The 13,036-nt window shown below is 46.5% G+C and overlaps 1 pseudogene; it reads right to left on the bottom strand.

Annotated features, from left to right (window-relative positions):
• Nucleotides 1-8,934: 8,934 nt before the first annotated feature.
• On the bottom strand, nt 8,935-9,820 carry LOC119825000 (annotated as a pseudogene).
• Nucleotides 9,821-13,036: the final 3,216 nt, after the last annotated feature.

Below are 13,036 nucleotides of genomic sequence, written 5' to 3'. Positions count from 1 at the left end.
TAGGAGAGACCAGTTACAGACTCTTAATGACTTCCAAAGATTGTTAGGAGACATTTCCAGTCTACGACCAGCTGTTGGGGTAATACCTGATTTAATAGTTCATTTAAACAAAACCTTAGATGGTGATAAAGATTTGAATAGTCCCAGAAAACTGACAGCTGAAGCAGAAAAGGAATTGACAATGATTGAGGAAAAATTACAGGAGGCACATGTGGATAGGGTGAACCCAAATCTTAGCTGCATCCTAGTCATATTGCCTTCCAGAATTTCTCCTACAGGGATTTTAATGCAGAGGGAAGATACTATTTTAGAGTGGATATTTATGCCTAATAAACCAATTAAAAAATGAAAAACTTATGTGGAAAAAGTCTCTGAATTAATTATAAAAGGTAAGCTGAGACTTCGTCAACTAGCAGGTATAGACCCAGCAGAAATTATAGTGCCTTTTACTACTGAGGAAATAAAAAAGTTATGGGAAGACAATGAACCATGGCAAAGAGCTTGTGCTAATTTTTTGGGAGAAATTAATAGCAACTATCCCAAAAGTGATAGAATTAACCTCACAAAGAGAACTTCTTGGATTCTTCCTAGAATTGTACGAGATGCTCCAATAACTGGAGCCCATACATTTTATACTGATGCAAATAAATCAGGGAAAGCAGGTTACAAGTCAGATGAATTGAGTAAGGTGGAACAAAGCCCTTATAATTCTGTCCAGAAGGCAGAATTATGTTAGGGGTCATTTCAGGCCTCTTCTTTCTCACAGGGCCTTGAAGTTTTAACCGTGAGACATAACTCAAAGTTAATTAAAACACTGAGTGCTAATCTTAGAGACTCAAGGTCCGAAAAGCACCATAGAGTGCCCCCCTTGTCTGTAGCTTATCACTAACATTCTAACCACTGACCTTGCAAAGCTGCCGAAGCTGCTAAGTCCCTCCTTCCCTTTTCCCCTCCCTCTCTGCCCAAGTGCAGTTGAAAAACTACTTAAGACAGAAGCCTGCTTCAATAAACTGAGACCTTGACAATTGCACCTAGCTTGGTCTCGTTCTTCTCTCCCCCCATGTCCTTTCAGATAGCGCCCCTTCAGAGGACCCTGAATAGATGACTCTGCCAGCGGGGTTATAGAATTATATGCCATTCTTATGGTGCTAAGGGATTTTAAAGAACCTCAATATAGTTACAGATTCACAATATGCAGAAAGAGTTATCTTGCATATTGAAACCGCTGAATTTATACCAGATGACACAGAGTTGACTTCATTGCTTATCCAGGTACAAGACATAATCAGGAATAGTGCCACGCACCAAGTCTAAGTCAGAGCATCCTGGAAACTGTCTCATGGACCACCTACCAACACACCCTGCCACGCACCAAGTCTAAGTCAGCATCCTGGAAACTGTCTCGTGGACCACCTACTAACACACCCTGCCACGCACCAGGTCTAAGTCAGAGCATCCTGGAAACTGTCTCGTGGACCACCTACCAAAACACCCTGCCATGCACCAGGTCTAAGTCAGAGCATCCTAGAAACATCACTACAGGTTTGAGAAGTAGAGGGTTGAGAGAGGAACAGTCTCCTCTGGTCCTCGCACAAATCGTCTTGGAAGACAACTGTACTCTGCCTCTCTCGGCTGTCTCATATCATTCTTTTGTCCATCTTGTATTTCTCTAAGTTAGATCCCCCAGTTATGCTTGACGTCCTCCAATGGGACAAAGACCAGCTTCTGGAAAATAGTCATCATTGTCCCCTCTGTTGGACACCTAGACCCCTTCCTAGTGTAGCAGTGAGCATGTGCTGCTGGGTGGGAGTATGGTATTCATTGGCTCTGACTGTGAGCCAAACTCTAACATCTCTATATCAGTTCCTGGGAACAACAGGAAAACATCATTGGGAAACACGAAGACTCGGCTCCTGTAACAGCAATGGCAAGTTGAACACACAGGTAAAACAGTGGTTCTCAACCCGTGGGTCAAGGCTCCCCTGACAGGGATTTCCTGAGGTCATCAGAAAACAGATACTTACATCACAATTCATAACAGTAGCAAAATTAGAGTCATGAAGTAGCAATGAAATAATTTATGTTTGGGAGTCACCACGACATGAGGATCTGTATGAGGGTCTCAGCCTTATGAAGGTTGAGAATGCTGCCACCCAGAAACAAACATATTCAGTTCTACTCATATTTGATAACATGGAAATGACTTTCCATCTTTTTTAAAGCATAACTGGTTATTTGATAGAATGGAAATAATGTTCCATCTTTTCTAAAGCATGAAAACCAGCCTGTTTAAAAAAGAATCCTTATCTTTTAGGGTCACATCCCACATAGTTCCTTATGACCTTGTACTGTATAACAGTTGGGATTTGCTTCAAAACAATCTGTTACTTGGAGAAAAGACGTGACAAGGTGACAGGAACCAGAAGGCAAGAAATTAAGGCTCTTGTGACCCAATACAGAAATCATTTCCTCTACTTTTAGTTTAATTTTTATAATAAAATTTAGCTAGTGATATGTGTATATGTATGAATTCGGTAGGAGAGGCGTGTTTGTCGTGGGTGATTTATTATTTTCCAACTCAACCTCCTTTAAAGAGAAGGAGTAGAAAATCAAACAACTCATCAAAGCTTGTGACAAGCTCATTAAGAGGCAACACTGTGCTTCGACTTCAGGTCTAAGGGTTCCAACTGCAATGGTTTCTGGGACACCTGGTAGAGATGTGTTCTCTGGGACCCCTGATGGAGACATGGTCTCTGGGACCCCTGATGGAGACGTGGTCTCTGGGACCCCTGATGGAGACGTGGTCTCTGGGACCCCTGATGGAGACGTGGTCTCTGGGACTTCTGATGGAGACGTGGTCTCTGGGACCCCTGATGGAGACGTGGTCTCTGGGACTTCTGATGGAGACGTGGTCTCTGGGACTACGGATGGAGACAGAGCAGCAGCTTTGATGGAAAGCATACGTCCAAGACATGGCATTAAGTGGTAGCAGAACAAGTGTGACATTCTCTTCAAGATGGAATCCTCCCAACTCTAGAGATGGGAGGGACCAGGCTGAGGAGAAGGGCAAGACTTGCAAAGCCAGGGCCCCAACAGTCAGTTTTACCCACTCAGAATATCTGAGATCAGAAACTATTTCTAGTGGTGGTTTTTGTTTTGTTTTGTTGTTTTCTGTTTTTTTGAGACAGGGTTTCTTTTTTTTTTTTTTTTTTTTTTTTTGTTTTTCGAGACAGGGTTTCCCTGTAGTTTCTAGAGCCTGTCCTGGAACTAGCTCTTGTAGACCAGGCTGGCCTCGAACTCAGAGATCTGCCTGCCTCTGCCTCCCAAGTGCTGGGATTAAAGGCGTGCGCTACCACCGCCCAGCTGTAGTAGTTATTGTTAAGTGATGGGATAAAGAGTGCAGGAGTTTTTAACACTTTCCCCCCTATTTTCCAAGTTTCCTCTGCAGATCACAAGACCTCATTCTGTATTAGTTACTTTCATGCTGCTGTGACAAAGAAGACTTATAAAAAAGCGAGAATTTTGGCTGATGTTTCCAGAAGGTCAGAATCTACGATGGTGGTAACAGCATGAAAGCAGGTGGCAGGCCTGGAAGGAGCAGCAGGAAACTGGGAAAACAAACTGCACACACGGCAGCAAGACCTTAAACCCTCAGATCCCATCCCCAAGCAGAATACTTTCTCCAGCAAGGCTGCCCCTCTTAAACTTCCCCAAACAGCACCACCAGGTAGGGACCAAGTGTTCAAATGCCCATGACTATGGGGACATCTCTCGTTAAACCACCACGCTGCGTTTTTCATTCATTCAGCTACTAAACACTGTAGTGAGGAGCGGTGGGCTGTGTTCCTGCCCAGTTTCCAGGCCACCTGGCTAGCTTATGCCCCGAAATAACAACACACAAACTATATTCATTTAAACACTGCCTGGCCCATTAGTTTCAGCCTCTTACTCACATCTTGACTAACCCACATCTAATAATCTGTGTAACACCACGAGTGGTGTCTTACCAGGAAAGATTCAGCATGTCTGACCTGGCGGCTGGCTCCATCGCATCTGGCTCAGAGAAGAGAGGCATGGCGATTGCTTGAAGCATCTGACTAACTTCCCTTCTTCCCAGCATTCTGTTCTGTCTACTCCACCTATCTAAATCCTGCCCTATCAAAAAGCCAAGGCGGTTTCTTTATTAACCAATGAGAGTCCTCCATCAAAACACATGTTTACTTATGTCCTCTCCAAGCCAGACCCCACCTTGGGCCTGGGATATAATGAGCTACAAGAGCCTCTTTCACTTCTTTCAACAGTCAGAGGCAGAAGTGGCTGAGGGGATGCAGAGATCTGTCTACAGGATCAGCACATTGCTGCTGGGTGGAGATGTCACCCACTACTTGGCTTCAAAGGCTGCTGATGAGCTGAACAAAGCCACAACTCTAGTACTAGGATGCCCAGGTTTAAACCCCGCCTCTGTAACTTCCTGCTTGTATGACCCTAACTGACATAACTCCTCTGGGCTTTGGTTTTCCCACCCAGGAATAATGGTGATAGACTCTCATTCTCAGAGCGATGTCTAGGGGCAAATAAGTTTAAAAATAATTCATTATCTAAAACTTCAAGTTTAACACTCCCCTTTCAGCAAATGCCGCCTTTCGGAACTAGTACTGGATGGTTAGGTGGGCTGAATGCTATGGCCGAGCCTCCGGACCAGGTGTTGACGGAATTACGTAACCATAAATATGAGAGCCAGAGGAAGATCAGAGGTCAAGGGGATCCATGTTCACTGCATGAACAAGCAGAGACTCAGACAGAGAGAGTTCCTTGGCCAGATCCCAGCTCACAGCCCAGTTCCCCCCTTGCCTGCCTTCATCTTTTGGAAGGTCCCACCTTATTGAAGGGGACTATGGTCCTTGAAGAGAAGTCAGGGACAAGGGGCATGGTGTCATCATCCTGAGATCACAGAGTCATCTCAGAGTTTGTGTTTATGGTTGTAGTATTTCCTATTTGTCAGCTTTTGGGACTCCAAACCCCCACTTCTTTTCTATTTAGCAGTCGGATAAGTAACAGGGATGAACACATGCACCTTTGCTCCAGCTCGTACAGCTATGCATACTGAGGAGTGCGAGGGTCCCTCATGGCCTACGATGACAGCGGAGACAGAACCTGGCATTATCCTCTCATGGCCAGCTTTGCCTGAGGAGAGAAGTCCGACCCACACGGGATACCCCTGCAAGATGGGAAGAACTTCGGGTTCCCTGATCGCTTCCTCTCAGTCCTTGTGTGGGTTTGCCGGCCTCATTTTGGTACCCAGGCCTTCCGGGGACTGTGAAAACCCACCAGGGTCCTTTGTAAACCCAAGTGAGGATTTTGAGGCTGCATTAAAATGCCTCCCCCCTTCTTCTGAAAAAGGATTAGGTGCAACGAAGTGCTTGAGCCTTCAGCTCCTTTGAAAAGAAACCCTGTCTTAAGTGCTAAAGCTCAGATTCCGCGAGGTCGGGCAAAGGGCTCCTCGGGAAAGCGGCCTGGCTGCCGCAGCTGCTAAGACCCAGCGCCACCTTTTCATGGCGGCTCCATTCGCCCCGGCTGGGGGTGGGGGCAGACCAGATGTTTTAAGGGGATTATCGCTGAAACAAAAGCCACTTTTCCCCTGTGCCACCCACTTCTTAAAGGCAATTTTTCCACACAATGCCACCAGAATCGGTGGGAATGGAAATCTGAATTTCCACCTTCTGATGGCCTGCAGCACCCTAGGCTCGGGGTCTCATCTCGCCCTCCTCACAGCGACACACTGCCTCCGAAGACCGCCACATCCCCTAAGCCTTCAGAATGCAGCCATATTTGGAAATAGGATCTTTAAAGAAGTCATTAAGATAAAATGGGGTCACACAGGAAGCCCCAAACCAGTACTTCTTTGTAAGAAGGAGAGAGAGATTGGGTCACAGTCGTGTTAGGAAGGCACAGGGCTAAGATGCCATCTACAGGCCAAGGACAGAGGTCTCTGGAGGCATCAGTCAGGAGGGACGATCTATCTCAGCCTTCTTGCTTCTGGAATCATGAGAAAAGAAAGTTCTATTGCACCCAGGCTGCGGTACTTCGTTATGGCAGCCATAGCTAGGGGACTGCACGGGAGAGCAAGGCAGGGGAGGCAGGCGGGGAGGCATGGCAGGGGTGTCAGTCATGAGGGGGAGGCATGGCGGCAGAGAGCAAGGCGTCTGCTCTCACTGCTTCCAAAAGCTGGTGCTCAGTTCACCTTCTCCTTTTACATCCTGTCCATGGCCTTGACCCCTGCCGCTCACATTCAGGTTGGGTCTTCCCTCTGTCACCTAAACCTGGAAACACCCAGAGGTGCATTTCCACTGTGACTCTATGTCCCATCAAGCTGATAACCAAGAGGAATCACCACAGTCTGTGTCAAGTGTTGACGCCTGGTCTTTATGATGCCTTCAGGGACAGGGCAGGAGTTGGACCAATGTCAGTCTGCAGGTCTCAGCCCGACCCCTGCAATGGCCAGCCACCAAGGCTGGGGCTTCCACGGCACGAAGCTTGACTAGGGGCTCCTCCTGGTTTCATTCTGTTAGTGTGGTAAAATGCCCTGACCGAAGCAGTTTAGAAGAGGAAGTGGTTATGTGGCTTATACTTCAGATCACGGCCTATCACTAAGGAAAGTAAAGGCAAAAATTTGAATTTAAAAACCACAGAGGAATACTGTTTGCCAGCTCCATCTCTGTCTTGCTCAGGTGCATGTCCATCCAGGTTGCTTATACATCCCAGGACCACCTGTCAATGGGAAATGGTACTGCCCACTGTAGACTGGGTCCTCCTACATCAGCTGTCCCCCAAAGAATAAACACGTGGTCTCCCGTTTTTTCTCTCTGGCGGTCATTTAGGCTCCCCCCATGTTTTCCCAGGACACCACCCCCCCCCCGAGAGTGCAGGCACCCAATTAAACATGGGTATCTTTTAATTCGGTTTGATTTGGTCTGATTGGGATTATTTGCATTGGTGGAGAGGTTTGTTGGCAAGAAAGTGCTTAATATTGTTATTGGCTGATCCCATATGAAGAATGTAACTTGATCCATGGAGAGCTAGCAAACCTTGTAGCCTCTTGGAGAGCGATGTTCTGCTGTGCTGAAGTCCTTCCAATTAGCAAAGAACCTATCAGGTTCTAGTCAGTCAGGATGAACCTTGCTTTCATTCCGACTTCTGTGCTGTGCTCTTTGTATGGACATGGGGAAGCATCCTGTACTCATTTCCATTGCTTTGCAACCAGACATCCCAAAGCTCAGTGGCTTAGAGCAACATTTTAAAAAGTCTCTTAGATCCAGTGGTGTGGGGATCCAGGAGGTGTCAGTTTCTCCATTGTGGGCTGCCTTCAGACTGTTTCAGTGTCTTCACAGCATGGTGACTGGTTTCCCCTAAGATGGTGACCCAAGAGGTGACAAGGCAGAAATTGGAAGGATTTTATGTCCCTGCATCAAAAGTCACACACTGGGCTGGAGAGATGGCTCAGCACTAAAGAGCACTGGCTGCTTTTCCAGAGGTACTGAGTTCAGTTCCTAGCAACCACACGGTGGCTCACAGCCATCTATAGTGGGATCTGATAACCACTTCTGAAATAAAAAGTGCACATACAGGTAGAGGCTCAAATACATTAAATAAATAAATCTTTAAAAAAGCCACACATCATATTCCTAAAATTGTGCCAGCTTGAATCCACTACCATCCTATGGAGGATTTCACACGGGAGTGATTACCAGGGAGTGAGAATTAAATTGGCTGTCTTGGATGCTTCAGCTACCACACTGCTAAAACACAGTGGGCAAAAGTGTTTGCCACTATGCAGGATTAAACAGTGAAGCAATGGTGGTAGGGTGTCTGTGGACCACCAAAGGTTGAGAACGGTTGTGCTGTAGTAGCACAAGCTATAGCCATCAGAGAGAAGAGAGCCTCGCCCGAGGAGACGCCTCCATAAGATAGTGCTGTAGACAAGCCTGGGGGCGTTTTAAAATTAGTGGTCCATGGGGAAGACCTAGCTCCTTGTGGGTGGTGCCATCCCTGGGAAGGTGGTCCTGGGTTCTGTAAAACAGCAGGCTGAGCAAGCCATAAGAGTGAGCCAGTAATCAGCACCATCCATGGCCTCTGCATAAGCCCCCAAGTCCAGGTTCCTGTGCTGTTTCAGTTCCTGTCTTACTTTCAGGGATGAGCAAATGATCTGAAAGTGTAAGGCAAATAAACCCTTTCCTCCCGACCTGCTGTGGTCACGGCGTTTGTTGCAGCAATAGGAACCCTAGCTGAGACAGGGCTCCTTGTGGCAGCTGATTCTCCTGTGGAGCTCTTCTATCACCCTGAAGGACAGAATGGACATCCTGGGTGGGCTGAGCAAACAAGAAGGGCTTTATGCAGGCATAATCTGAACAAAAGTGAAAGTTCTGAAGTCTCAGCAGCAGCAGCTGCAGCGGCAGGGTGCCGACAGAACTGGGTTAGTAGTGTCGCAACTTTAAAGTTGTGATAGGTTCAGGATGCTCACTTAGAGGGGCTATCGCTGTGTCTTACAGCTCTGTTCTCTCTGGGTGGTGCTGGTGGCGGTGGCAGTATGCTAACTGAGGTCAGGCCTCCAAAGAATGAGTCTGTGGAGAGCAGGTCAAGGACAAAGAGGAGGTCCCCTTCCTCCATGTTGAATCTCCGTTCTTGGCAGAGTTCTGTGTGTCTTTCTTGAGGAGATCTGGAATCTTGGAGGAAGGAAAGTACCACAAGAGAGATACAGTGTATCTGTCTTGGACCTGGATCCCATAAGAAAAGCCCCCTTGAAATGTGCTGCTTGGTGTATGGGCCAAGGAAACATCTGGACACTCTACCTCTTGTGCATTTTCTTTTTTCTTTCTTTCTTTCTTTTTTTTTTTAAAAACAGACTTAATTCACTTTATTTTTCTTGTATAAAAAACCTTATGTGGTGGCCACAGCTGGAGCCTGGGTCCTCTGAACAGAGACTCTGGTGTGGGTTTTCACAAGATGCTCAGTGAGTTCCTGATAAGGAGACTTGGTGAACACAGTCTCTTTTCAGAGGTCGGGGGTCAGGTAGCTATAGGTCTTAGAGATGACATCAAAGGTGGCCTTGGCAAAGTTGCCCAGGGTGGCAGTGCAGCCCCTGGCTGATGTGTAGCAGTCATCAATGCCAGCCATCATCAGTAGCTTCTTGGGCACAGGAGCGGAGACTATGCCAGTGCCTCTGGGGGCAGGCATGAGACACACCAGCACAGAACCACGGCGGCCTGTCACTTTGCACGGAACAGTGTGGGGCTTGCCAATCTTGTTCCCCCAGTAGCCTCTCTGCACAGGGACAATGGAAAGCTTGGCCAAGATGATGGCCCCTCGGGTGGCAGTGGCTACCTCCCTGGAGCACTTGACACTGAGACCACTGAGACCTACGTGACCATTGTAGTCCCCAATAGCGACGAAAGCCTTGAACCTGGTCTGCTGGCCTTCCCTCGTCTGCTTCTGCACGGGCATGATCTTCAGAACCTCATCCTTTAGGGAAGCTCCCAGGATAAAGTCAATGATCTCGGACTCCTTAATGGGCAGGGAGAACAGGTTGATCTCTAGGGACTTGATTTTCATGTCCTTAACCAGGAGGCCTAGCTTGGTGACGGACATCCACTCCTTGTCTTCAGCTTTCCCTCCGCGAGCCCCATGGCCCCTCAGACCACTGCTGAATCCTCTTCGGAAGCCGCCACAGCCTCCTAATCCTGGGCCCCCGGGGTCCTCCAGGCCCTCCCGCTGGCGTCATCCGCCATTTGGTGTTTTCCAGAAGAAGAAGAAGGCTCTTGTGCATTTTCTAGTACCATTGATGTCATATTTTTCACTAATCAACCTTGCTTTCCACTGCCCAGATAAAGCAAGGGGGCATTTCTGTCCATTTCTTCTTGTTTCTCTCTTGAATGTTTATGGGACAGGGCCATTATCTCAAACACATCCCTGTTCACAGCAGCCTGCTGGACACCACCAAGTGCTGCTATGTCAGCCAAACTCTGTTGGGTTTAAGAGTGAAGCCTAATGCTACCTGCTAGGGGCTGGATTGTGTCTCCTTAAAAAGAGACTGCACCTTGAGGTTCCACTCCCCACTACTTTAGAAAAGCAGGATCTTGTAAATAGGGTCACTCAGATGTCATTAGTTCCAACAAGGACACACTGGTGTAGGGCAAGGCATGTGACCAGTGCCCGTGTGAACGACGGCCATGGGAATATAGAAATATAAGGAAGAAGCCACATGAAGATGGATTAGGGTGGTGCAGCCACAAGCTTAAAGGCTACCAGTGATGGGGAATCAGGGATTTCATAAAAAAAAAAGTGTTCTGCATAGATAGGTAACCTTCAACCGCTTCAAATAACTATAAAATATGGCATTTAAATAACTAGGGTTCTGTTGATGTGAGACACACTTGCTCATGGCAATACTGATCTTTTTCCCGAGAGAATGTTGAGTACCAAAGACACTCCACTTGAAACTTGTTTTCTTCTTAGCAAAACTGGCTTTTGGGAAAGGAACTGCTCATGTTTCAACCATTGACAAAATGCACGATGTCTAGACTGGACAAGCAGGATACAAAAAAAAAAAAAAAAAAAAAACCCAAACAAACAACCAATAAAACCTGCCAAACCTTGCCAAGACAGGGTATGATAGTTGAAAATTTTTTTCTTGCCTCTAAAACTGATCTGTCAGTTACTTCAATTGATTACTCCAACATTGCAAATGTGACCTTGGGTGATTACCCAGTTAGCCAGTTGTCTCTGTCATTTACTGCACATTTTTAAAGCTGCTTGATTGCACTTCCTGTCTACTCAAGTAATATTATCTCCCTTCTCAGGCCTTCGATGGGGTTGAAGACCAGATAGTCATAGTTACTTTCCTCTTATGACTTAGCCTAGTCATTTCTAATATAAGACTGAGACTCCTTAGGGTAAAATAATTATTAAAACATTTAGCATATGTTTCTTACTTAATATTGTTTCCACTGGTTGTAATTCTAATTTTTATGATTGATATATGTTCTTATTGTATATAGTTTTGTATTGGGTTTGGAACTCTCTTATTTAGACAAATGGGGGAGGTGATAGGGAACCTCCTTCAGCCAATGGCCTTTGAGAGGCTGGACCAGGGTGTGCCCTTGAGTACCAAAAAGATGTGGGCCCACCCACTCTCTCTCCCTCTCCTTCACTGCTCTCACACCTGGATGCTGGATTCCTTTCGTGTTCCCCGTTGTGATCTGCGAGTCCCCCCTTATTATACCCTATTTGGAGCTAGTGTGACATTATTTTATTCATGCTCCCCATCATCTTGTGTGTTCCCCTTCATACCAGGACCTGGAAAAGGTAAGAAGGCCCTCACAGAGGACCTTCTGGAAGAGGTGCGGACCTTGGGCATTTGGAACTGAAAAGCAATACAGTTTTGTTGTGTTGAGTGACCTGTCATTCCTTTCAGGCAGCTCTATTGCCAACTCTATGGTCAAAATGACTTCCTGCCCATGCAGGGATGATTAATGACATGGGAAAGAATTTTCTAATTATAATTGCCTCTTTTTGCCATTACTTCCAAATTCTACCATATCTTACTATGACATATCCCTTATCATCCAGGGAAATCACACCAATTCCAAACTGTGAGGTGGCTCAGCAGGAAAAGTAACTTTCCTTCAAACCTAGCAACCTGAGTTGGGTAACTGTGACTCAGGAGGTGGGAGGAGAGAACCAACTCAAGAAAATTGTTCTCTGACCCCTCTACACATATTCATGGCACCAATGTTCCCTCCACAAGATAAATAAGCACATACACATGATTACATGTAACATGCAAGAGTCATGGCAATCCATATGAATATTCACTCTTTATCATTGAGTTATTATTATCATCAGCAGCAATATAAGGAGCATCACACCAATGTTAAGATACACTTGCCAGGAACTAGAAACACCTTAGTTATCACAGGATGTATTCCCAGCATCCAGTAGGGGAGGCCAGGGCCCTTACGAACATTCCACAATGCCCGGGATTGCTGCCCACAGCAAAAGATGGCCAACTGTACATTTCATTAAGGCGCTGAATGTACCCAGGGAAGTTGGATCTGATTGCCTCCCTTTTTCTCACAATGGGGTGATAGCAGCATGAACAGAAAGTTTGGGAACCTGTGCCCACACCACTGTGAGATTTGAGGTTAGAAAGGGTGCCGGGAGCAGGGAGGAAACTAAATGAAGTTGGGCTCAGAATTGCTACCTCTGCTGTTCTTGGCAACTGTGAAGACACTGAAGTCAAAACGGCCACCAGAAGAATTCCTCCTGCTTTCTAGATTCAAAAATTGTCAGTTCTCCTGAGCACTGTTTCCAATCGTGGGCATCGGCTGCCGAGACTAGGGGACACCAGAGGGCGCTCAAGAAAGGAAAAAGTGGCCCTTTGACCACCAAGGTGTTCTTGAGTCTTTAGATGGTCCCAGGAGCCAGGAGAGAGAAAGCTGAGCCTCATCCCAAGTCAATTCTCCCAATTCTCTACTCAGAGAGGCTCAGTAAAACTCCCTGACACTGTGGCTAAACAAATCTTTGCCGACTGAAGGGGACTGACAGCCGGATACCTTCGTATTATGAGCCCTTCCGTGTTTGAGAAGGAAATTTTGATCTGAAAACAAGCTTTGCAGTGTGACACTGCAATGGTCTATCTAGGCAAGGTTCGTGACAGATCCTTCCGTGGTCTGGTTAAGGTTACAGAGGTTGGAAACTGGTGGGCCCAGAAAGGTAGATTCTACAAAGGCAGTTGCCAACCGGTAACAACCCAGTTAGATGGAACCCTGCAACTGTAGATTTAGGTGGACCAGATGGATAGTGAGTTAATTTTGTAGACACGTGCCAATGTGTCAGCAAAGAGCTGGAAACCAGCTGAGTTAACGTTCACTGTCTGTTAGTCCTGGTGGGGGTGGCGGTTAGAAATCTAGGACAAGGGTTATTGTATGGCAGTTTCCTTTGGATTGAAACATTTGCTCAGGTACAGAGGGAGAGGATGCAA

Source organism: Arvicola amphibius, chromosome 10, assembly GCF_903992535.2.
Source record: "Arvicola amphibius chromosome 10, mArvAmp1.2, whole genome shotgun sequence".
Lineage (NCBI taxonomy): Eukaryota > Metazoa > Chordata > Mammalia > Rodentia > Cricetidae > Arvicola > Arvicola amphibius.
The sequence above is the reverse complement of the archived record's forward strand: the minus strand, read 5'-3'. Positions and strand labels throughout refer to the sequence as shown.